General features: G+C 46.0%; 1 pseudogene; it reads left to right on the forward strand.

The window, feature by feature from the left end:
* Window positions 1-9772: 9772 nt before the first annotated feature.
* Window positions 9773-24837, forward strand: part of LOC135197138 (protein PAT1 homolog 1-like) — a 91135-nt pseudogene continuing 76070 nt past the window's right edge.

Genomic DNA, 24837 nt, shown 5'->3' on the forward strand with positions numbered 1-24837 from the left:
CAGGAGGAGGGGATCTTCCAGGGCGACTCACTGTCCCCACTACTCTTCGTAGTAGCCATGATTCCCATGACAAAAGTACTACAGAAGATGGGATGCCCGCCGGGTACCAACTCCGAAGGATCTAGTTAATTGAATTACCTTTGTTCCGGAATGATATCATTGTTGAAGTTCTTTGCTTCATTACCGTCAAAATTCATTTCCAACTTTCTTCTTTGTGTTTTACGTTAATAAGTAAAGTGGACATTAATAATATTGGAAGATCGCTTTTGAGTGTGTTAGAGATAACAGTGATAATAATAATCTATCGAAATAATAGGTCTCAGCCAGTATTTATACACTTATTTGAGAGTTGCCTCCAATATGTCCCAGAGCAAAGGTACTTTGATCCGAGCAGAGCGACTAGGCCTAGGTAAACAACCGAGTGGGCTAACTGCGGCCACCTTAACCGTGATCGGACCCACCTTCAGAAAAAGTACTTTAACACGTCCTGACACCGGAGTTGGGCACCAGTCACGAGTCTCATGTCTCAAGGTGTTGCTTCCACGACCTATGACTCGTGACTGGTGCCTATCTCCGGTGTCAGGACGTGTTAAAGTACTTTTTCTGAAGGTGGGTCCGAACACGGTTAGGTTGGCCGCAATTAGTCCACTCGGTTGTTTACCCTATACGTAGCTCCCCAATAGAGTGGAATTACCTTCTCGACACTCGTATATTACTGTCATTTTCCCCATAGGGGTTTAGTGCCGTCAGTGCACCTCATGCGGTGCACTGTAGGCATTACTCAAGGTTCTTTGAAGCGTCCCCTCAGTCCCTAGCCGCAACACCTTCAATTTTTTTTTTTTTTTTTTTTTTTTTACAGTACCTCCATTTTATTTCTCTTTCCAGTTTATTCATAATGCAAGTGCGAGGTTTTCTTACTGTTCCACTTTTCAAAGCATTTTACTGTCAATTTCAGTTTTGGCGCTGAATGACCTCACGGGTCACAGCAATTGACCTTTGGCCTAAATTATGTATTCTGTTCTGTTACAGGTATTGTTGATGACTTGTACTTAATGAATTAATGATCCCTTAAGAGTACGCAGTGAGTTTTAAGCCGTGTATTTGAAAGCTTAAAAAGTTTTATATAATTTTGAACGGAAAATATTGTGCATTTATTGTTCAGTAATATAATAATAATAATAATAAATAATAATAATAATAATAATAATAATAATAATAATATTGGGAAGGAGACCCTCTTTCAAACAAGTTTTATTGAAAGATATTGCTGCATCAGCTGCATTCAACTTTGTAAATAGTCTTCTCTATTTTTCTAACAATAGCTTTCTCTCTGCTACTACAACTGGCGAGTATTGCGCCGATATTACTCATCAGGAGGAGTCAATTTCGGGGATATTGCTTAATATTTATTTATTTGTCACAGTACATGAACAAATAAAAAATACAATTCGATCTAGTGGCCAACGTTTCTCTCGGTATCATCCGAGCATGATCACGGCAGTGGATCGGAGTAGACTGTAGGTGTTGTCAAGATCTACTCAATATATAGCGGCAGGTCAGCAGGGGGTCAACCGCGAGCTGCGTTTCATTGGCTGGTGGCGCAGTGCGCTCCAGCTATTGGTTGAAAGAAGTTTTCTTCAAGACGCTTCTCGTCGTTGAAGGTTGCGCTGTTGCAGCCTAGCTGATCGTCGAGGCTGGGGCAAGACTTCCCCGGGCGCTGTGTCACGACGGCTCGCGTTGTCATTGGCTGATGGGCTGCTTGTCTCATCTGGTATTCTTTGATCGGGAGTGTCGTTCGGTCTGGTATTATTTGTGCTATTATTTATGCACATAGGTCTCCTTAGGTTGGTGGGGAGGAAGAGCACTTCCTGCTCGTATTCAATGAGGGCTTCTCTTGTTGTATGAGGAGTGCCTCGAGCAGTCGCAAACGCCGTTGGTCAGGAGCCCTCCCTATTATCTTAATATTCTTGATAATACCGTCGCGGGAGATGGCTTCCTGGTGCTTGTCATGGTATGGTTTTTAATTGCCCCTTCTTGTGCGTGGGGCAAGAAATCCTCTTGGACAGTTTCATAGAAGTCATACCAACGTAAGAGCCGGGACATCCACGGACGGGGCATGAGAATTGGTAGACTACATTCGACTGTTTCAAGAGGTCTCTTGCGGGTGGGGGGGTCGGGTTGTTCTTCATGATAAGGTCGCGGGTACGTCCGATTCTGGTAATAAATCACGAGTTCGAGTTCTTTGTCGACTTCGGTGGGGTCACATTTTCTCTGATGATTTTTCTCAATGCATCTTCGTCCTCACGGTGACGTGCGTGCATTCTGGCTTTGTAAAACAGCTTGATCTTCTCATGGGGGTGGGGCTGCGGTCTCTCACTCTCGCTATACCACCGATCCAACGCTGTTCGGACTTCTTTATTAATAAGTCGATTCGGATACCCGTTATTAACGAGTACCTGAGTGACTCGGTCGAGTTCTTTGTGAGTGTCCTGCCAGGAAGAACAGTGCGTGAGGGCCCTCCGAATGTAGGCCCTGACTGTGGTGTTCTTGAACCGTGCAGGACATTCGCTGTCACCATTCAGGCAAAGTCCTAAGTTTGTTTTCTTTGTATATACCGAAGTTTTCAGACCATCGTCGGTCTTGGAGACGAGGACGTCGAGAAAGGGGAGCCGGCCTTCGTTGCTGAATTCGACGGTATAATTCAGCGAACTGCACTGCTGGAACATGCGCCTGACAGCTTCAACCTCTTCCTCATTCTCGGCATGTACAAAGATATCGTCGATATATCTGGCGTATTTACGGGGTTTTCTTATATTGGAGAAAACTCTCTCTTCCACAGTACCATATAAAAATTGGCGAATAGGACACCGAGAGGGGAACCCATCGCGACTCCGTCTTTTTGTCGGAACATCTGGCCTTTGTGGGTGGAGAAAGGGGCCTTCTTCGTACATATCTCGAGGTAGTGCCCGCAGGGATACTTCTGGGATATTTAGCTGGGTGTAGAGGGGTCCCTGTAGATGCGGTCCATAATGATATTGATGGTCTCGTCGACAGGAACGTTTGTGAAAAGCGATTCTACGTCCAAGGAGGCGATAGTTCCTGTTCCTGGGGAGTCTCGGATTTCTTCGAGGAATTCCGTAGAGGAGCGCAGGCTATATCGGCTTGGTACGTAGGGCGTCAAGATTTGATTAAGGCGCTTGGGCCAGTCCATACTGTTGGGGCGGGTGTCTGGCTGATGATGGGGCGGAGAGGGTTTCCATTTTTGTGTGTTTTAACGTTGCCGATACAGATAACCAAGTGTGTAATCTCCGATGATGGGCGGGAGGTGCACGGCATTGGTGGCTGCATTGACACTGCTAATGATGTCATTGGCTTCTTTTTTTATTTCGTCTGTAGGGTTTTTAGTAAGGCGCTCGAAACTTGGTACTGTCAGACAAGATGGCATCCAACTTCTGGTGGTACACTCCGCTGTCTTGATCAGTACGAAGGCTGCTGTCTTGTACTGCACGGCGCACAGTTATGTTCTTTCTCGTTGACGTAGGGCCTTCGCTGCTTCTTTCATCTCACGGGAGAGGATACCACTATTGTATGTGCCGCGTTCCGTGAGGGCTTCTGCAAGCAGGAGGGGCTGCAAGGAGTCGGTAGTGCTGACGAGATTGCGGCTTTCATATTGTTGTATCGAATCAAGCAGCAACTCAACTTCTAGTCTTTTCTCCAGGGGTTTCGGTTTGGAGATAATGTGGCAGTTCAGGCCTAACCGTAGCAGTTCATCCTGGTCAGGTGTATAGGATCATAATCTGTTAGATTGATGTACCCTTCTGTCCGTTGCGGCATCCGAAGCTTGCCCCCATTGAGAGATGAGTTTCCGAGTGATGTCCCGCAAGCGTTTCTTCATATCCTTGTCTTGGAGTTTGGGCGAGGCATACTTCTATGTTATGCGGGTAACTCAAGTCTTGTAGATTTGGTAGGTCTTCGTTCTGGTTGTCGTCGTCGTCTTCTCCATCAGGATGTTCGGGTTCGATCTCATCTCCTTCGCTGGTGCTGGGACGGACGGCTTCTTCATCGTTCCCTGGGTTGTCTTGCTCGCTACTCTGCTGTAAGGTTGCCCATTCCTCTCGCAGTTTCACGACCTCGTCTCGCAGGGCACGGCGCTCGTCTGTCTTCGCTCTCAGTTGACGCTGAAGTAGGGATGTCCGGAAGCTCCTCGTGTTGTTCTCGTTGCGTGCTGAAGGGTCATGCAGACGTATGTTGGTATATATTGGAAGGAGACCCTCTTTCAAACAAGTTTTATTGAAAGATATTGCTGCATCAGCTGCATTCAAACTTGTAAATAGTCTTCTCTATTTTTCTAACAATAGCTTTCTCTCTGCTACTACAACTGGCGAGTATTGCGCCGATATTACTCATCAGGAGGAGTCAATTTCGGGGAGTCAATTTCGGATTTCTTCCTCGAAGAAATCCGAGACTCCCCAGGAACAGGAACTATCGCCTCCTTGGACGTAGAATCGCTTTTCACAAACGTTCCTGTCGACGAGACCATCAATATCATTATGGACCGCGCATCTACAGGGACCCCCTCTACACCCCCCAGCTAAATTACCCAGAAGTATCCCTGCGGGCACTCCTCGAGATATGTACGAAGAAAAAGGAATTTCCCCTTTCTCCACCCACAAAGGCCAGATGTTCCGACAAAAAGACGGAGTCGCGATGGGTTCCCCTCTCGGTGTCCTATTCGCCAATTTTATATGGGTACTGTGGAAGAGAGAGTTTTCTCCAAATAAGAAAACCCGTAAATACGCCCAGATATATCGACGATATCTTTGTACATGCCGAGAATGAGGAAGAGGTTGAAGCTGTCAGGCGCATGTTCCAGCAGTGCAGTTCGCTGAATTATACCGTCGAATTCAGCAACGAAGGCCGGCTCCCCTTTCTCGACGTCCTCGTCTCCAAGACCGACGATGGTCTGAAAACTTCGGTATATACAAAGAAAACAAACTTAGGACTTTGCCTGAATGGTGACAGCGAATGTCCTGCACGGTTCAAGAACAACCACAGTCAGGGCCTACATTCGGAGGGCCCTCACGCACTGTTCTTCCTGGCAGGACACTCACAAAGAACTCGACCGAGTCACTCAGGTACTCGTTAATAACGGGTATCCGAATCGACTTATTAAATAAAGAAGTCCGAACAGCGTTGGATCGGTGGTATAGCGAGAGTGAGAGACCGCAGCCCCACCCCCATGAGAAGATCAAGCTGTTTTACAAAGCCAGAATGCACGCACGTCACCGTGAGGACGAAGATGCATTGAGAAAAATCAATCAGAGAAAATGTGACCCCCACCGAAGTCGACAAAGAACTCGAACTCGTGATTTTATTACCAGAATCGACGTACCCGCGACCTTATCATGAAGAACAACCCGACCCCCCCAGCAAGAGACCTCTTGAAACAGTCGAATGTAGTCTACCAATTCTCATGCCCGTCCGTGGATGTCCCGGCTCTTACGTTGGTATGACTTCTATGAAACTGTCTAAGAGGATTTCTTGCCACGCACAAGAAGGGGCAATTAAAAACCATACCATGACAGCACACCAGGAAGCCATCTCCCGCGACGGTATATCAAGAATATTAAGATAATAGGGAGGGCTCCTGACCAACGGCGTTTGCGACTGCTCGAGGCAACTCCTCATACAACAAGAGAAGCCCTCATTGAATACGACGCAGGAAGTGCTCTTCCTCCCCACCAACCTAAGGAGACCTATGTGCATCATATAGCACAAATAACTACCAGACCGAACGACACTCCCGATCAAAGAAATACCAGATGAGACAAGCAGCCCATCAGCCAATGACAACGCGAGCCGTCGTGACACAGCGCCGGGGAAGTCTTGCCCCAGCCTCGACGATCAGCTAGGCTGCAACAGCGCAACCTTCAACGACGAGAAGCGTCTTGAAGAAAACTTCTTTCAACAATAGCTGGAGCGCACTGCGCCACCAGCCAATGAAAACGCAGCTCGCGGTTGACCCCTGCTGACCTGCCGCTATATATTGAGTAGATCTTGACAACACCTACAGTCTACTCCGATCCACTGCCGTGATCATGCTCGGATGATACCGAGAGAAACGTTGGCCACTAGATCGAATTGTATTTTTTATTTGTTCATGTACTGTGACAATAAATAAATATTAAGCAATATCCCCGAAATTGACTCCTCCTGATGAGTAATATCGGCGCAATACTCGCCAGTTGTAGTAGCAGAGAGAAAGCTATTGTTAGAAAAATAGAGAAGACTATTTACAAGTTTGAATGCAGCTGATGCAGCAATATCTTTCAATAAAATAATAATAATAATAATAATAATAATAATAATAATAATAATTGATGTCGCAATACCATGGGACACCAGAGTTGAAGAGAAAGAGAGGGAAAAAATGGATAAGTATCAAGATATGAAAATAGAAATAAGAAGGATATGGGATATGCCAGTTGGAAATCGTACCCATAATCATAGGAGCACTAGGCACGATCCCAAGATCCCTGAAAAGGAATCTAGAAAAACTAGAGGCTGAAGTAGCTCCAGGACTCATGCAGAAGAGTGTGATCCTAGAAACGGCACAACATAGTAAGAAAAGTGATGGACTCCTAAGGAGGCAGGATGCAACCCGGAACCCCACACTATAAATACCACCCAGTCGAATTGGAGGACTGTGATAGAGCAAAAAAAAAAAAAAAAAAAAAAAAAAAAAATAATAATAATATAAATTTTCTTAACATCATTGCTGAGTTTTGCTATTGAACCCATAGCTGGACCCTACCCCATCAGGGATAGGCACTCATTTACAGCTGAGTAGACTGAGGAAATTATGGTAAAGATCCTTTCCCAAGGAATCAACGCCGAGGAGAGCAGTCACCCATCCAACGACTGACCAGACCCAATGTTGCTTAACCAGTTCATTGACGACCTAACCCACTCTGCCACGGCGATAACAGCGGCACAAGATCAGGCCGTAAGAACCAGATATGTTCAAAGAACGATAGACGGAAATAACATCTCTCCCATATGTAGGAAGTGCAATACGAAAAATGAAACCATAAACCACATAGCAAGCGAATGCCCGGCACTTGCACAGAACCAGTACAAAAAGAGGCATGATTCAGTGGCAAAAGCCCTCCACTGGACCCTGTGCAAGAAACATCAGCTACCTTGCAGTAATAAGTGGTACGAGCACCAACCTGAGGGAGTGATAGAAAACGATCAGGCAAAGATCCTCTGGGACTATGGTATCAGAACAGATAGGGTGATACGTGCAAATGGACCAGACGTGACGTTGATTGACAAAGTCAAGAAGAAAGTATCACTCATTGATGTCGCAATACTATGGGACACCAGAGTTGAAGAGAAAAAAAGGGAAAAAATGGATAAGTATCAAGATCTGAAAACAGAAATAAGAAGGATTTGGGATATGCCAGTGGAAATTGTACCCATAATCATAAGAGCACTAGGCACGATCCCAAGATCCCTGAAAAGCAATCTAGAAAAACTAGAGGCTGAAGTAGCTCCAGGACTCATGCAGAAGAGTGTGATCCTAGAAACGGCGCACATAGTAAGAAAAGTGATGGACTCTTAAGGAGGCAGGATGCAACCCGGAACCCCACACTATAAATACCACCCACTGGCACCCAGTCGAATTGGAGAACTGTGATAGAGCAAAAAAAAAAAAAAAAAAAAAAAAAAAAAAAATAATAATAATATTAAGCATTATCATTATTATATTACAATAATAATGGTAATGATATCGTTCGTTTAAACCCCAAAATATATATCCTAAACCTGGGCAAAGTATTGGGGTTACTGACACACACACACACACACACACACGGCGCGCGCGCAATCACTTCCTGTCTCAAAATGAGCATTTCCTCTTTTGATCAAATAGGAAATCCAGAAGACAGTGACTTGGCGTTAATAACTTCCACTGACCCACTTTTTTCTTTTCTTTGTACTTGAGAGTAACTAGAAATGGCTCCGAATTAGCAGCGCTTGGAAATATAATATGTCCCTGAGGGATGACGTCATCGATTACGTCATGCGTCATAACGCTTGACGTATAATTGCTTTAAATATCCCTCGACCCGTTTTTCATATCCGCGTAAGTTACGCAGTTACAATGAAAGAAAGAAATGATATACAATATACACACATACTATATATACTACTTTATACAATGTATATGAACATATAAACACACACATTGTGTGTTGCGTGTACTACTATCTCCTATAATATCACAACAAATTTAAGATTTCTGATACGAAATATTTGTTCAATACGATGTATCGTTTTCTAGTCTTTATCAAACTATACTCCTCCCTTTGCATCGTTTATATATATAGTATATATAGTATATATATATATATATATATATATATATATATAGATATATTAATATAATATAATATATATATATATATATATATATATATATATATATATTATATAGAGAGAGAGAGATGAGAGAGAGAGAGATGAGAGAGAGAGAGAGAGAGAGAGAGAGAGAGAGAGAGAGGAACCTCACATATGTAGCAATACTACCATCGGAAATTAAGAAACTTTCCGTTCATTTTGCACTTGTCCTCAACCACTGTTGTGTTTTCCGCTCACCCTGCCTAGAAAGCTAAAACGCTGTAGTAACATTTCTCGAAATACTTTAATATTAACATGAGGAAAAACATGTATGTAACTTCAAATATATAATGGGTGATGGTGGGTTGAGAGAAGAGGTTTAGCAGAATGAGTGAATTAGGAGGTAGCATGAGGTGTGCAGAAGACTGGTAAAAGACTTAGGGATGTGTAAGGAAGCCAAAAGAGTGCCTAGATGTCCAGGAAGTATTGTACTGTATACACCTATAAGTGCAAGATGGACGAATGATTCACTTTGTGTCAGAAGGTTCGACATGTTGCTGATGAGTCTTCTTGTGGCAACGACCATTGTCTTGTTTTTTTCTGATCTATTCTCTGGTAGTGAACAGTTCGCTGTACACACGCACTTATAGATATATATATATATATATATATATATATATATATATATATATATATATATATATATATATCGTGTTTATTGTATATATAGGAAGGATATGGCGCAGTGTTTTGTTAATGAAAGGAAAGTGATTGTGGGTGTATAATTAAGCTTACGTCAAAGTGTCAAAGTTCAAAGTGTGTGTTCGATCGTGTTTAAGAGGGTAAGAGAGTTAAAGGGCAGGAAAGAAAGCACCATTTTCATTTCGTCTATTCATAAGTTTATCGAGAACATTTCTAAGCCTATAATTGTTTTCACTTAATTTCGTAACAATTATTTTCGAAAAGCCCTCACATCACAAACACTTCATACCACTTACATATATTTTTGGTACATGATTATTGTTTTTATATATTTTGAATTTATTATTATTTCTAACTTTCCAAAAGAAAGTCGTCGGAAACTATACTTATTTTCTTCATATTGCATTTTGTGATATACTGAAACACGTCACAATGCGGATTGCATATATTCTGTAAGGGGATAAAATCCTTTATTTGAGACCAAGAATCGTTGTGTTGTTAACCGAGAACGCAATCTAACCCTTTGTAATAATGATCATCCACGTATTCTTAACTCTTGTAAATAAAATATTTTATCAAAAATTATTATGTTTATAATTATATTATGTCAATAATAAAATATATGTTATATATTGAATATATAATATAATTTTTAAATGGATTTTATCTCAAAAATATTGAATTTAGTCCGAGATTATCAACTGTTCAAGCGCAAGTCAAAAAAACCTTGGAACTCACTGGGTTTAGAAACCATGACAGCGTACAGCGTAATTCGCTATGGACAACGACAATTTCTTCGGATTTGACACTTCCATTCCGGTAAGTAACGGTACACGAGGTGAATAAGTGGTTTCAAGTCTCTGTGGCAAAAATTTTTTGCCAATAAGGCTTAAGATAGCGTCACTTTTCAAGATAAACGTTTTCGTTGATCGTACCTTCTCAACCCACGGACCGCTCAGCTGCGATTGTTTTGTTTTTGTTGGCTAGTCTTTCGCTGCTATTTCATTCGATTTTTGATGAAATGGACCGATATTTGGAAAGCAGTTTGTATCCGGCATATAGTTTTCAGCTGTGAAGTTTTCAGAGGCTAAAGGAATATTGGTGATTTGAAGGAATTCGGGAAAGTGACAGGTTGCGGAGCGAAGGTCACCAAACCAACACAATGGCCAGAGAATTTCTTACGTTATTTAAACTATTTCTGTGATGTTCATTTAATTTTTGTTCATAAATGTGTCTCTATATTTTAAATTCTGCATTGGGCGCCCCAGTTCGCTTAGCCTGTAGCCTGATGTGAACAAGGTGAGATAGCTTCCTTTGTACTGATGAACACCTGTTTATGTAAAGGCTCAAGTGTAAAAGTCTCTTGTTGGGTAATAAAGTCTCCTTTGTTCAGAAAATTCGGTTTTCTTAACGAACTTGAAGTGAAATTGGGCGCACTAATCGTGTAAGTAGTGATTTTCGTAAGTTTGTTTATAAATTTGTCGTGAACACCTGTTTGTGTAACTGGAAAGGCTTAGGTAATGTAGCTAGAAGTCTTTTGTCAGGTACCCAATAGCCTACCTACGTGTTCCTGTTCGATGCTAATTTTTTAGCCAGAAATACGGCCTAGACTATGGCAGTTGCAGTTTTTCTGTGCAGTTTTACCTAATGAACAAGAATTTCAAGTAATAGGGTAAAACACCACGGCAGGCCAACCCTCATCACGGTGGACGGGTCTTATTCATTCGATATTTAATTGGTGAAACAAGAATACAATTGCAACTCTAAGCATACCATTTAAAAGACTGAAGTTTCATCAACATAATGTGATCTATAAAAGCCCCATACAAACTAAAATAAGCATGTGAGCTCTCCGTAAAATATGTTTTCAAGGCAGTTTTGAAATCCAATATGGCGGCTACGTTTTGCATGGAAGGTTCTGATCAGTGACGGCCACCATCTTTCCCCAGCCTTCCCAGCACTCATTTGAACAATGTTAGCGTATATATGTAACGTTTATTGATCTTACTCAAGATTGCAGTTGTAATCAGCACAATAAAACAAATTTTATTGCCTATATTAGTGAAAGTATGAAACTTGTTATTCCCGGGGTTATGGTTTGAACTGAATTCATTCTTACCTTGTAATCGGTGGTTTTTATCCTTACTGCCATCACAACTGAAACTCCACAGTGCTTATTTGATTGTTATTATACACATTTTGGTCTCAGTTCACTCCACATTGCACTTTAAACCCGTTGCTGTTCCTGGTTTCTAAGCGCGCGCGCCACAAACACAGTTACGAACAGCAGACGACGACAGACGACGAAACTGCAAAGTTTTATTCCCTAAATTGTTTACTTTACTTGTTATTTAGTTTAAATTTACTTTATTTAAAAATTTTGATTTAATTCATGTATATTATCCCTTTTTTGCAACCAAATTACCCCGAAAAATTACAGATATTTCTAAAGTAGATACAATCAAATGTTTCTAACGTTTTCGTACATCTGGCTGCCGAAAACCATAGAGGAACGATTACGGATACGTGCATAGAGGAACGACTACGGATAACTGAATTATATACAGATATTTTTTTTTTTTTTGTTTTTGCTAGCACTTTTCATTGATTTCAGTCTATATTAGTATTTTGAATTTCTTTAATAATCGTATGCCAGAAATAAATGTAACCTTTAATGTTTGCATGCTAAGAATGGCAAAATCATCGTTGCCACATTAGTGGAGGCTTCACACATACGCCGTTTCATTATTATAAACTGTTTCCATGAATTCTAGTTGTCATAGTAATGCAATAATGATAAAATTGTTTTAATATTTATGTATATATACTTCCAATACATAGCCTAATTTCACCAATTTCAACGTTTTGTGTATAGTCTTATACCCAGGTTGGAGGGTCAACACAAACCGTATGGCAACAGAGAGAGAGAGAGAGAGAGAGAGAGAGAAAGGAAGGCACGGGAACAGAGAAGGAAAGGGATGGCGATGGAAGGGGGGGTGGGGTTAGGTGGAGCTTTTTACGCGTGTTCATATCAATTTCTGCATAATGGAGCTTTTGTCTCTTGGTACAAGGACAAGTGTCGTTATTCTTTACGATTAGTGATTCATGATACCCTTATAAATTATGGCACTGGGTGTAATGCACTATAGCAAAATCTCGTTCTGTTACGAGTGTTCATTACAGAAATAGGTATTGCCCGAAAACGTGCTTGCACTGTCTTTGAAACCCATAGTAGACATGCTGCTTAGTTGTCAATCAAGTTTTTATAACCAAGTATTTTTTACAAGCTAGCTATTGAATAAATTTGTATTTTTCTCAGTCAAAACATATGCCCCTCAATGCTAACTTTCCTCTTTTAACGACTTTCTGGTCATTGCAAATTCGGCCCCATAATTTCTTATGGTGCGAAATCAGACAGATAGGCCAGGGACCGGAAAAACGATATGCGTCAACCTACGGCGTATCCGGCGTAAAACATCTTCTTATCCCAAAAAGTAAATAATAAAGATATATATTTGCATTACGATTATAACAATTACATGAATAGCTGATAACAATCTGCATGAATAACTGGTAAACTGTTCTGCAAGACAGTTGAGTATAGCAATTATTTACAATAGGTACGAAAGTCAAGATGTCGTGACGTCATAATACAGAACTTAAAAGAACGTTCTAATTCAGAAAAATAATTACTTAAATTTGAGTCAGAGTCGAGTTACTTTTTCAATAACGAATATTTTCAAATTAATCATCATAAATATGTAAAAATTGATGTTTTACTATTTATTTAAAAATTAGCTAAGAGCACGCTTCTCGTCATCTACCAAAACAGCTGTTTACTCCTAACTTGTTTGTTGGTGAGAAACCGTGTTTCGATTGTTGTGATGAAAAGTGCCCCAGCGTCTGTGGGTACAAGTGGTGTGCGGATTTATCACAGGAAATGGAAAGTTTGTTGACACAAGCGACTCCGTAAACATCGAGATGGCGTCAATCTTCGAAACATTTTTAGTTGTAGGTAAAAATTTCTAAAGCGTTTTGGTGAGATTTCCACTGCCGTGGACGCCCTTTTCAGTACCCTCTGTTTAAATCTTAAAATTTGGCCAATTTCTAACTTTGGAGAAAATACTTACTTCGAAAGGAGAGTAGAGGTCTTTAGCTCCGTTTCTCACCAACAAGAAGTCGCGACTGATGCCCATCTCCGGTGTCAGGACGCGTTATAATGTACTTTTTCGGAGGGTGGCAAGCGTTGATTGTAGGTGGCCTGTTTGGCCTGCCGTGGTGTTTTACCCTATTTATTCGGAAGACTGTAATTAACCCCCCAGGGGCCTGTACTAAACACGGCAAAATACATTGGACTCTCCAATCCCTAGTGGATGTTGTATCTGCGGTTACGTTCCTTCCAGTCCGTGCAGACTGCTTCTGTAGAAATACCGAATTTTAAGTAATATTTATTTGGACGACTATAATTAACTCCCAATGGCCAGTGCTAAACATGGCGAAACACATTGGGCACCCCAATCCCTGGTGGATGTCATATCCACGGTTACGTATCTTGCAGGGTAATTCTAAAGAGTACTAGTTCCACACGAACTGCAAGGAACGTAACTGCGGATACGACATCCACTAGGGATTGGGGCGTCCAGTGTATTTCGCCGTGTTTAGTACTGGCCCCTGGGGGTTAATTACAGTCGTCCGGATAAATATTACTTTAAATTCATGTTCAGTAAGTAAAATAACATAGGAAAACGTCAAATGCCATAGTCTACCACGGATTGGTTCTGTAGAAATACCGGGTAAACAACCGACTGGACTGGCCAACTCTCTTACTACCGCAGTTTTGGCCACCCTCCGAAAAAGTACTTTAACGCGTCCTGACACCGGAGATGGTCATCAGTCATGAGTTGTTGGTGGCGATAGCAGGAGCTCAAGACTTTCACTACCTAATATAGGCAACAAAATGTTGTTTTATTGTGTTGATTACAATTGCAATCTTGAGTAAGATCAATAAATGTTACATATATATGCTAACATTGTTCAAATGAGTGCTGGGAAGGCTGGGAAAGATTGTCTGTGGTTAGAACGTCCAGCCACACGATTGCCGCCATATTTGATTTCAAAACTACCTTTGAAACATATTTTACGAAGAGCTCACATGCTTATTTTAGTTCGTAAGGGTCTTTCATATATCACATTATGTTGACGAAACTCAATCTTTTGAATGGTATGCTTAAAGTTGTAATTGTATTCTTGTTTCACCAATTAAATATCGAGTGAATAAGGCCTGGCCAGCGTGATAATGATAGATCGTCTGCGGTGGTTTACCCTAGGTTAATTTTGATATTCAATAGCTTAGCATATGGTGGTAGGCTAGCATTTAGATTAAGACTAGCCTTGTGTACCTATATTTTTCCTAGTGAAATTAGGCTATTTAGAATTTCATCAAATGTAAAAGATCATCTCCCAGATTGTAGGTAAAAGGACTAGCCCAGCTTAGCATTCCCCTGCATTGCCTTTGTTAGATGATTAGAGTGGGCTATTTTTTTATATTCTTACATTAGCCTGTGTTTTATTGTGGTGGGCAGGCTCGGCAGGAGGTAGCCTACAGCCAGATCAGAGTGAAATATCGCCAGTGATATCCTTTGCACATTTTGCCACATTTGACTCTGTATTTAGTTGATGAAAAAAAGTACAATTCAAGTTTGATCAACAAAATGAGTGATAGGATACTGCTATATGGACTAGAATAATCATGCGAAATCTTAGTAAAATAAATATTGAAAGCAGTTGTGAATCAAATAGTATGGCATCCCACCAGATGAGTTAGCCTATCGACCAGGCGACTTACTTTACTCATATCATTGCATTCTGTGCACTGTATCATAATCGTTCAGGTCATTTAGCTTGTTAACATTGACAAATTTGCTCCATGTGTACTTGTAACAACAGAATATTCAATGTGCGGTCTAATGACGACACCTTTTGCTCTATCTGTATTTGTGACGACACAGGATGTCAGAAGTGTACTAACGTCTACACAGTAAAGGCTTCATTAGGAACAGTGACGATAATCCATTCTACCAAACTAACTGAAAGCTTACAGTTCATGTCTTCCCTCGATTGAGGATAAAGAACAGTAAAAATTTTCTGCTTTAGTTATTTATTGTTTCTGAACACGGCCAGTAAAAAGGATACTGGAGAATATTATCAAAAATATTGGTGAACCAACAAATTAGTTGGTAACTGAAGGTGAGCGAAAGGGAGTGTCATATATGTTCAGGGCAGTTATTATTATAGGTCAGATTGTGAGCAGAATGACATTATGTATGTGAAATATGTGAATTGTTTGCCACCCACCTACTTCATTTCCTGGTAGAGGAAAAATTAAAAATTTTAATTTCATGTGATATGTTCTTATAACCATGTCCAAGTGGAAGATCTACAATTTAAAACATACTTAGCCAAAGTTATTTTATTAAATAAAAAATATTTATATATACTATACAAAAAAATTGAGTAAATACTACTCCAATAGTAATACCCTTTTGTGCAATTATGTAATCCTTGAGTTAAAAATAAAAATAAATTTAAACAAAAACGAGTCAATCACTTATCTGCGGCCATTGGTTCAAAGGCTGCAGTTTATGAGTCAACGTTAGTGCGGTCATGGCAGTATCTGTCAACTTTAGTACATACACAGCAAATTTTGTTGTCACTAATACATTGCATTTTCAACTGTCATCTTTAGTACACAGAAAATCTTGTCATCGCTAATATCCTTACTACATTTTTGTCACTAGTTAGGCGAACCTATTTAACCAGTCTGCTTCGAGCCACAGATTTAGTACTTTTTATAGTGTGACCTATTTTCTTTATTTTAATTTTTTTTATTAAGTAGTGGCCTTTGCTAGGTAGGTCACAACAGGTTAGGTTGGGTTAAGGAAGCTTAGTATACAATGTGCCATTGTAAGTTGTTTTATTTTCTGGAAATCATAAGTTTTTTCACTTCATCGTGATCATGCCATCTTGAAAAATAAGGATTCCCGACATAAATTGAAATAGATTTGTTCCGATACGTAATACAAACCCTCGGTCCTTTAACAATAGGAAGGTAACTAGCGGCAGCTGGGACGGTCGTAAGCTTCGAACAAGGGGAGAACGGTAGTTAACTGCTTGTCCGATCGTGCGCGCGCCCGCGCGCCCGAGAGGTGAAGAATCACTTTTGCTTTCGGCCGCGGGTGTGAAGGACGTGTTCGTCATCGCTCTCTGCCCGCTTCATCGTCGTATGCTTTGTTTATATTGTGTTTTCTACTAATGGTTTGTTTGACTTGAAAATGAAACTGTAAGTATACACTGTTTTCATTTTCATTACAACATGGAGCTATCGCCGTAGATGCAGCGATTTCCGCTCTTTTCATGAAATTGACTTGAATTATGTCTCGGTGCCGAGGGCGGGCGCACTCGCGCCGAGTCATGTATTTTGGGCGAAAGTGTGTAATTGAAAGATGTAAGTACTCTTTTTCATTATATTTTTGCCCTGTGCGTTCGTTGCCGAGCGTGATTGCGCTCGGCACGAGCCTCTTATTTGTATGAATAGAATGCAATGAAAGTGGTTTCGCAATGCAGTATTCTTTTCATTTTCATTTATTAATTGCATCAAATTTAATTTTGGATCAATTTCCGCTCTTACCCGGGAATTAATCCTTACGATTTATTTATGTGAAAGTGAAAATCGCAAGTGCAGTATTCTGTTTCATTTTCATATATATTTTATGATAGCATCATATTATTATGGATCAAGTTTCCGCTCTTACCCGGGAATTGATCTTTCCCCTTTAAGTTCTATGAAGTGAATCGCAAGTGCAGTATTCTGTTTCATTTTTCATATTACTCTTCACTGCTGTGCGGGGGTAGGGGAGCAGAAGGTCTGCCAGGAAGTCGTCGGAAAGCTCTCCCGCGACTCCCTTGGTATCCGATTCTTCGTCTTCTTTCCTGCCCCCCGCTCAGCTTCTTCGTTGTATTTTGTATTTGGGGTCTTCCTTGCGTTCGGGGTGGGGCATGTCTCCCCCCGTGCGTGAGGGATCCCCTCTTACTAATCTGTCTGTGCTACCGCAGGTGCTACATCCGTGGGAGACGACCTTGGACAGGTATGGACCACTGCGGCTGCAGGGCGTGCCTAGCATCCACGATCTGCTGCAGCGTCTAGCGAGGTCTGGGGCGGTGACCTTGGAGCGGTCTCCACTACAACCTCCACGGCCGCTTATGCTGCTTCCCCCCGCTGGTCTACACTCCCCATGCTGTGTCGGTGACGCCGTCTGCCGCTACTAGGGCCGGTCGCCGCCGTACCGAGGGGGGGTATGCCGCCGCCGCCGCCGCCGCCTGTGTTTTCTTCGTGTTGCCTGCCTCAGACTTCCGCTGTTCCAGCAGCTCACCCCTGGACCGGCCGCCAGTACCCAGGTTCCCGCTGGCTGCCGATGATTCTACGAGGCGATGGCTGGGCCTGCCGTACCTGTCGCTGATGTGGTTCCCGCTACTGGCTTGGCTGTCCCCTTTCTGTGTTTACCGCTGCCGCTGTTCCTGCAGCTCCTGAGCTGGTTGCTGTTCCTGTCGCTCCCGGTTCCTGCGCCTGTCCATGCTGGTCCTGCCCCATGGTGTGTTCTTCCCCCAGTCCCAGGTCCTTCCGGACAGGTGCAGTCGGGCCATGTTGCTTCGGCAATAGGCCTGACTCCGGCCTGGATGGAGGACCTGACGACTGTCCTGCGTGAGCTGACGAAGAAGAGGAAGGTGTCATCTTCGTCTTCGTCTGCTGCTGCCTCTTCCCCTTCGACTTCTAAGGCATAAGCCGAAGAAGAAGAAGGCTGCCTCCCCCCTAAGAAGTCTCCTTCGGGAACTTCTAAGGGCCCGTCCCACCTCGGTGGGACGGGGGGTCCTTCTGCTGGTCCTCCTGCTCCTTCGGGAGCGGGGCCCGTCTCCCCTCGTAAGGAAGAGATAGACGGGGACCAAAGGATTATCGGTTAGCACTGGTACTTCCTCCGCCTGGTGCTAGCGGCGATGCCCTCTACGCCAGGTTCCGGCTCGGTCTCTCGTTCGCGGGAGATCCCGAGTGTACGCTCTCCTCGGGAGACCGTGCAGCCAAAGTTTCGGCGCCAGAGTTCGCTCGGCGCCAAGTCTCGGACCGCGGCACAGAGCAGAAGGCTGGCGAGAACTGCTCAGGTGACTCGCCAGGCCAGCGGCCGCTCCGCATCGGCCAGCGACCGCTGGTAACCCGGGTTTTCCCCCTAAGAAGACTCCTTCGGGAACTTCGAAGGGCTCGTCTCACTCCTCCGGTGTGACGGGGGGGTTCTTCTGCTGGTCTCCTCCTTCCTTCCTGGGAACGGGGAACCCAAGGGTGTGCTGGCTACCGCTGGTACACCCTCGCCTGGTCTTGGCAGCTCTGCTGCTAAGCCAGGTACCGGCTCGGTTTCTCGTCCGCGAGAAGTTCCGAGTGTACGGTCTCCTTCGGGTGACCGTGCAGCCAAAGTTAAGACGCCTGAGTTCGCTCAGCGTCATGACCGAGGCACGGAGCAGAAGACTGTCGAGAGCCGCTCAGGTGACTCTCGCCAGGCCAGCGGCCGCTCTCGTAGCGACCAGCCGGTACTTCGGTTGGACGTGACGGTCTCTGACCGGCCACGGGTTGAGGCTGGGAAGAGGTCCCCCAGGTCCCCTCGACCGACGGTACCAGCGGTTTGACGTGCCGCGAGGACGCTCACCGGTCTCACCGCGAAAGTGAGCTCTGCAGGTCACCTGACCGCCGCACCCACAGGGACCGGGCGGATACGGTAACCAGCAGCAGCTCGTCTGACGCACGGGACCGGGGTCGACGTGCTCAGTCGAGCCGCTCACCACAGGTGAGCGGCACGGCCAGGCCTGCAGATCGATCCCCACCGCGGGTTGGTGATCGGCTGCAGCCCCCCCACGTACGCTGGTCCTGCCAGCGAGCCGGGTGGGGGGAGCGTCAGGTCTGTCTCTCCACTACCTTCAACTTCCTCGGGGCACGCCGGGAAGAGTGAGGTAGCTAGGACTGATCGTGAGAGGTTCGCCGCTCACGATCCGGTCACGACGCTGCACGTGCCACGTATGGTCTTAGGACCCGCCAGGACGTACACGCAAGTGATTGGAGGCGACCGTCAGGGGGGGGGGGGGGTAGCGTCAGTTCTGTCTCTCCAATACCTTCAACTTCCTCGGCATACGCCGGGAAGAGCGAGGTATATAGGAGTGATCGTGAGAGATGCGCCGCTCACGATCCCGTCACGACGCCGCACGTGCCAGGTATGGTCTTAGGACCAGCCCAGGACGTACGCGCAAGTGATTGGAGGCAACCGTCAGGGATCTGGCTGGTCCTTCTTCTGAAGGAGGAGGGTCTTGGGAGCTGCTCTTGTTGGAGGGATTGGACGGTCCTAACTCGCAAGACGCTGTAACTTCCGAGATTCAGAGTAACTTTGCCCAGGTTATTGCACTGATTCGTCAGCACAACGACCTGGGGGAAGGATCGCCGCTCCCACCAGCAGAGCCCATGTCTCTGCTCGAGTCGTTTTGGGGCCCGAGAGGGAACCCAAACCGACGGTGGGTTTGCCGCGATCGGAGCTTGCCGATTCTGTCTTGAACCAGAGTCTCTCGTCTCCGGACAAGAAGGCTCTCTCAGTTGTTCCGATACGTAATACAAACCATCGGTCCTTTAACAATAGGAAGTAGCTAGCGGCAGCTGGAACGGTCGTAAGCTTCGAACAAGGCGCGCGACTGGGAGGTAAACAAATCACTTTTGCTTTCCGGCCGGGGTGTGAAGGACGTGTTTCGTCATCGCTCTCTTGCCCGCTTCAATAGTAGTAATGCCTCTGGTTTATATTGTGTTTTCTACTAATGGTTTGTTTGACTTGAAAATGAAACTGTAAGTACACTGTTTTTCATTTTCATTAACTTAATTATGAACCAACATGGAATTATCGCCGTAGATGCGGCGATTTCCTCTCTTTTCATGAATTGAACCCTTGAATTATGTCTCGGTGCCGAGGGCGGGCGCGCTCGCGCCGAGTCATGTATTTTTGTGGGCGAAAGTGTGTAATTGAAAAATGTAAGTACTCTTTTCATTATATGTTTGCCCTGTGCGTTTGTTACCGAGTGTGTGTTTTGCGCTCGGCACGAGCCTTTTAATTTTGTATAATAGAATGCAATGAAAGTGGATTCGCAATTGCAATATTCTTTTCATTTTCATTTATTTACTTGCATGAAATTTAATTTGGATCAATTTTCGTTCTTACCCGGGGAATTGATCCTTACGATTTTTTTATGTGAAATGAAATCGCAGTGCAGTATTCTGTTTCATTTTCATATATATTTTATGATAGCATCATATTATTGGATCAAGTTTCCGTTCTTACCCGGGAATTGATCTTTTCCCCTTTAAGTTCTATGAAGTGAATCGCAAGGGCAGTATTCTGTTTCATTTTCATATTACTTTTCACTGCTGTGCGGGGGTAGGGAAGCGAAGGTCTGCCAGGAAGTCGTCGGAAAGCTCTCCCGCGACTCCCTTGGTATCCGATTCTTCGTCTTCCTTCCTGCCCCCCGCTCAGCTTCTTCGTTGTATTTTGTATTTGGGGTCTTCCTTGCGTTCGGGGTGGGGCATGTCTTCCCCCCGTGCGTGAGGGAACCCCTCTTACTAATCTATCTATGTTACCGCAGGTGCTACATCCGTGGGAGACGACCTTGGACAGGTATGGACCACCGCGGAGGCAGGCAGGGGCGTGCCTAGCATCCACGGGCTGCTGCAGCGTCTAGCGAGGTCTGGGGCGGTCTCCACTACTACCACGGCCGCCTTATGCTGCTCCCCACCCCCCCTCCTGGTCTACACTCCCCATGCTGCTTGTCGAGGACGCCGTCCTGCCGCTACTAGGGCCGCAGCCGTACCGAGGTGGGGTTGCCGCCGCCGCCTGTTTTCTTCGTGTTGCCTGCCCCAGACTTCCGCTGTTCCAGCAGCTCGCCCCTGGACCGGCCGCCAGGACCCAGGTTCCGCTGGCTGCCGATGATTCTACGAGGCGATCGCTGGGCCTGCCGTACCTGCCGCTGATGTGATTCCCGCTGTTGGCTTGCTGTCCCTTCTGGGTCTACCGCTGCCGCTGTTCCTGCCGCTCCTGAGCTGGTTGCTGTTCCTGCCGCTCCTGAGCTGGTTGCTGTTCCTGTTGCTCCTGATTCCTGTGCCATGTCCATGCTGGTCCTGCCCACGGTGTGTCTTCCCCAGTCCCAGGTCCTTCCGGACAGTGCAGTCGGGCCCTGTTGCTTCGGCAACTGCCCCGGCTCCCTCCTGGATGGAGGACCTGACGACTGTCCTGCGAGAGCTGACGAGGAAGAGAGAAGAGGAGGCTGTCATCTTCGTCTTCATCGTCTGCTGCTGCTGCCTCTTCCCCTTTTGTTACGACTTCTAAGGCCCATAAGCCGAAGAACGAAAAGGAAGGGCCTTGCCCTTTTTCCCCCCCCTTAAGAAAAAGTCATCCTTCGGGAACTTCTAAGGGCCCGTCCCACCTCGGTGGGACGGGGGTCCTTCTGGTCTCCTCCTGCTCCTCGGGAGCGGGGCCCGTCTCCCCTTCCGTAAGGAAGAGATAGTCGGGGACCAGAGGAGTATCGGTTAGCTCTGGTACTTCCTCGCCTGGTGCTAGCGGCGATGCCGCTACGCCAGGTTCCGCTCGGTCTCTCGTTCGCGAGAGATCCCGAGTGTACGTTCTCCCTCGGGGAGACCGTGCAGCCAAGTTTCGGCGCCAGAGTTCTTCGCCTCGGCGCCAAGACGCGGCACGGAGCAGAAGGCAGAGTGAGAGACGCTCAGGTGACTCTTGCCAGGCCAGCGGACCGCTCTTGCAGCGACCAGCTGGTAACCCGGGTTTTCCCCCCTAAGAAGGCTCCTTCGGGACCTTCTAAGGGCCCGTCTCGCTCCGGCGATTCGGGGAGCTCTTCTGCTGTCCTCCTGCTCGGCCCCGGGAACAGGGCCCGCTTTTCTTCTACCAAGGAGAAGAAGACGGGGACCAGAGGAGTACCAGCTTCCGGCTGGCACTTCCTCGCTGGTTTTAGCGGTTCTGCCGCTAAACCAGGATCCGCCTCGGCTTCTCGTTAGCGAGAAGTACCGATGAACGGACTCCCTCTCCCGCGGGAGACCGTCCAGCCAAAGTCTTGACACTCGAGCTCGCTCGCCGCCAAGACCGAAGCGCGGAGCAGAAGACTGGCGAGTGTCGTGCAGACGACTCTCGCTATGGCCAGTGGACGCTCTCGCAGCGACCAGCTGGCTGCTCGGGTTGACGTGACGGTCGCTGACCAGCCACGGGTTGAGGCGAGGAAGGGGTGGGTCCCCGCGGTCGTCGGTACCAGCCACGGCTGGTACCAGCGGCTCGACGCGCCGAGAGGACGCTCGCCGGTCTCACCGCGGACAACCGAGCCTGGGCCAGCAGGTCACCTGACGCCGCCCCTATCGGGACCGGGCGGAGACGGTAACCAGCAACAGCTCGCCTGACGCTAGACATCAGCGTCGACGTTCTCAGTCGAGCCGCTCGCCATAGTGAGCGGTCACGGCCAGGCCTGCAGAATCGATCCCCACCGCGGGTTGGTGATCGGCTGCAGCCCCCCACGTTACGCTGGTCCTGCCAGCGAGCGGGGGGGGGGGGGAGCGTCAGGTCTGTCTCTCCACTACCTTCAACTTCCTCGGGCTACACCGGGAAGAGCGAGGTAGCTAGGAGTGACCGTGAGAGGTGCGCCGCTCAACGATCCCGTCACGACGCCGCACGTGCCAACGTATGTCTTAGGACCAACCAGGACGTACGCGCAATGATTGGAGGCGACCGTCATTGAGAGGGGGTAGCGTCAGTTCTGTCTCTCCGATCACCTTCAACTTCCTCGGCATACGCCAGGAAGAGCGAAAGTATATAGGAGTGATCGTGAGAGGGATGCGCCGCTCACGATCCCGTCCACGACGCCGCACGTGCCAGGTTGGTCTTAGGACCAACCAGGACGTACGCGCAAGTGATTGGAGGCTAACCGTCAGGGAAATCTGTTGCTGGCCCTTCTTCTGAAGGAGGAGGGTCCTGGGAGCTGCTCTTGTTGGAGGGACTGGACGGTCCTACTCCTCAAGACGCGGTACTTCCAGAGATTCAGAGTAACTTTACCCAGGTTTACTGCACTGATTCGTCAGCACACGACGGGGGAGGGGGGAAGGATCGCCGCTCCCACCAGCAGAGCCCATGTCTCTGCTCGAGTCGTTTTGGGGCCCCGGAGGAGGGAACCCAAACCGACGGTGGGTTTGCCGCGATCGGAGCTTGCCGATTCTGTCTTGAACCAGAGTCTCTCGTCTCGGACAAGAAGGCTCTCTCAGTTCTGGCCGGTCGATCAAGCTACTTCCACCTCCTCTACTGCGACAGCGGCGTTTCTACGTGTCTTCGGACACCGTATTTAAATACTCCTTCGGTCCTCCTGAGAGGTTTCGACCTCGACGAGGACTGGAATGAGTCGGAGGACGGTATAATCGGCTCTCTCCTGTCAGGTGTCAATCAGCCCCACCCAGACGACGTTCACAGTGGCGGCAGACCCTTACCTACAGTGAGAGTTCGTAACCCTCCTCGGGAAAACGTTTTCTCCTGACGATACGTTTTCCCAGACTCTGAGAGGCCATCGCCGCAAGGCGATGGCTGCTCCTACTCTTCTCCAAACTGCTAGTTCCACTGGAAGGCGAGCGAGTATCCAATTCCTCCCCCATTCCCTCTCTCCTTACGGCTACGAGGAAAGGGAAGGATCCTACATAGATTTCTCTGTAGGATCCCACTTGGGGACTGCGCTACCAGGGGGGGACCTTCGGGTCCTACCTGACGTAAGCCCCGGTCGTTGAGGAGGGATCCTGCCCCATTCTCGATTTCTACGGGAATCGAGAGGGACCCACCAGCCGATATCGTTTGACGAATTCGGTGGGGGTTTCGCAGACTGCTTAGAATTCTACGGAATTTCTAGCGCATTCAGAGTGTTAGAGTTTCTTACGATCTCCAAAACACTTAAGGCGAGACCCACGGTCCAAAGTGAGCGAGACGAGAATCCCCGATATGTTACACGTATAACGGGAACCTCGCCTATGCTCGAATTCCTGGAATTTCTAGCATTAGGAAGAAGACTGCTGCTGAAAGAAGACTATCTCACAGTAGGCGACCAACCTGGAATAGAGAAGACGGACGGGAATATCCAGTTTGGCTGGAACTATCGTCTTAGTATTCTGTTCACCATTGAAGCTTTCCTTCGAGGAAGACTTCTCCTTCACTCTCTTTAATAGAGAACGAAGGTGGTCAATCTCCAATCCTTATTTTGTTTTCTTGAAGGAAGAATTTAGGATGGAGATCGTTGTTCAGAATCCTACAAAATATATACTACGTATATTAACCTCGCGACATGATTCTGCTAAGCAGTTGAATGGTCCGAGGGGTATGGCGCATATCCTGGTTATTCTACGGATTGCGACTTAGACGAAAAGTATTCTAATTGAACTGCAACCCGGGTTGCCTGCAACCTCCCAGGAGTTTCCAGTTTCAATTTTATATACTTATGGTGTTGTCACAACAACACCATTTAAGCTTTTATATTTACCGAAATTCGTTTCGCTTAAATATAATTGCTCGGGCATATCTTTTATGCTCTGTGGTTCTAGCGAACGCATTCCTTCGTGGGAAAGGATTACTTGGCAAC

This window comes from Macrobrachium nipponense, chromosome 18, assembly GCF_015104395.2.
Source record: "Macrobrachium nipponense isolate FS-2020 chromosome 18, ASM1510439v2, whole genome shotgun sequence".
In the NCBI taxonomy this organism is placed as follows: Eukaryota; Metazoa; Arthropoda; class Malacostraca; order Decapoda; family Palaemonidae; genus Macrobrachium; species Macrobrachium nipponense.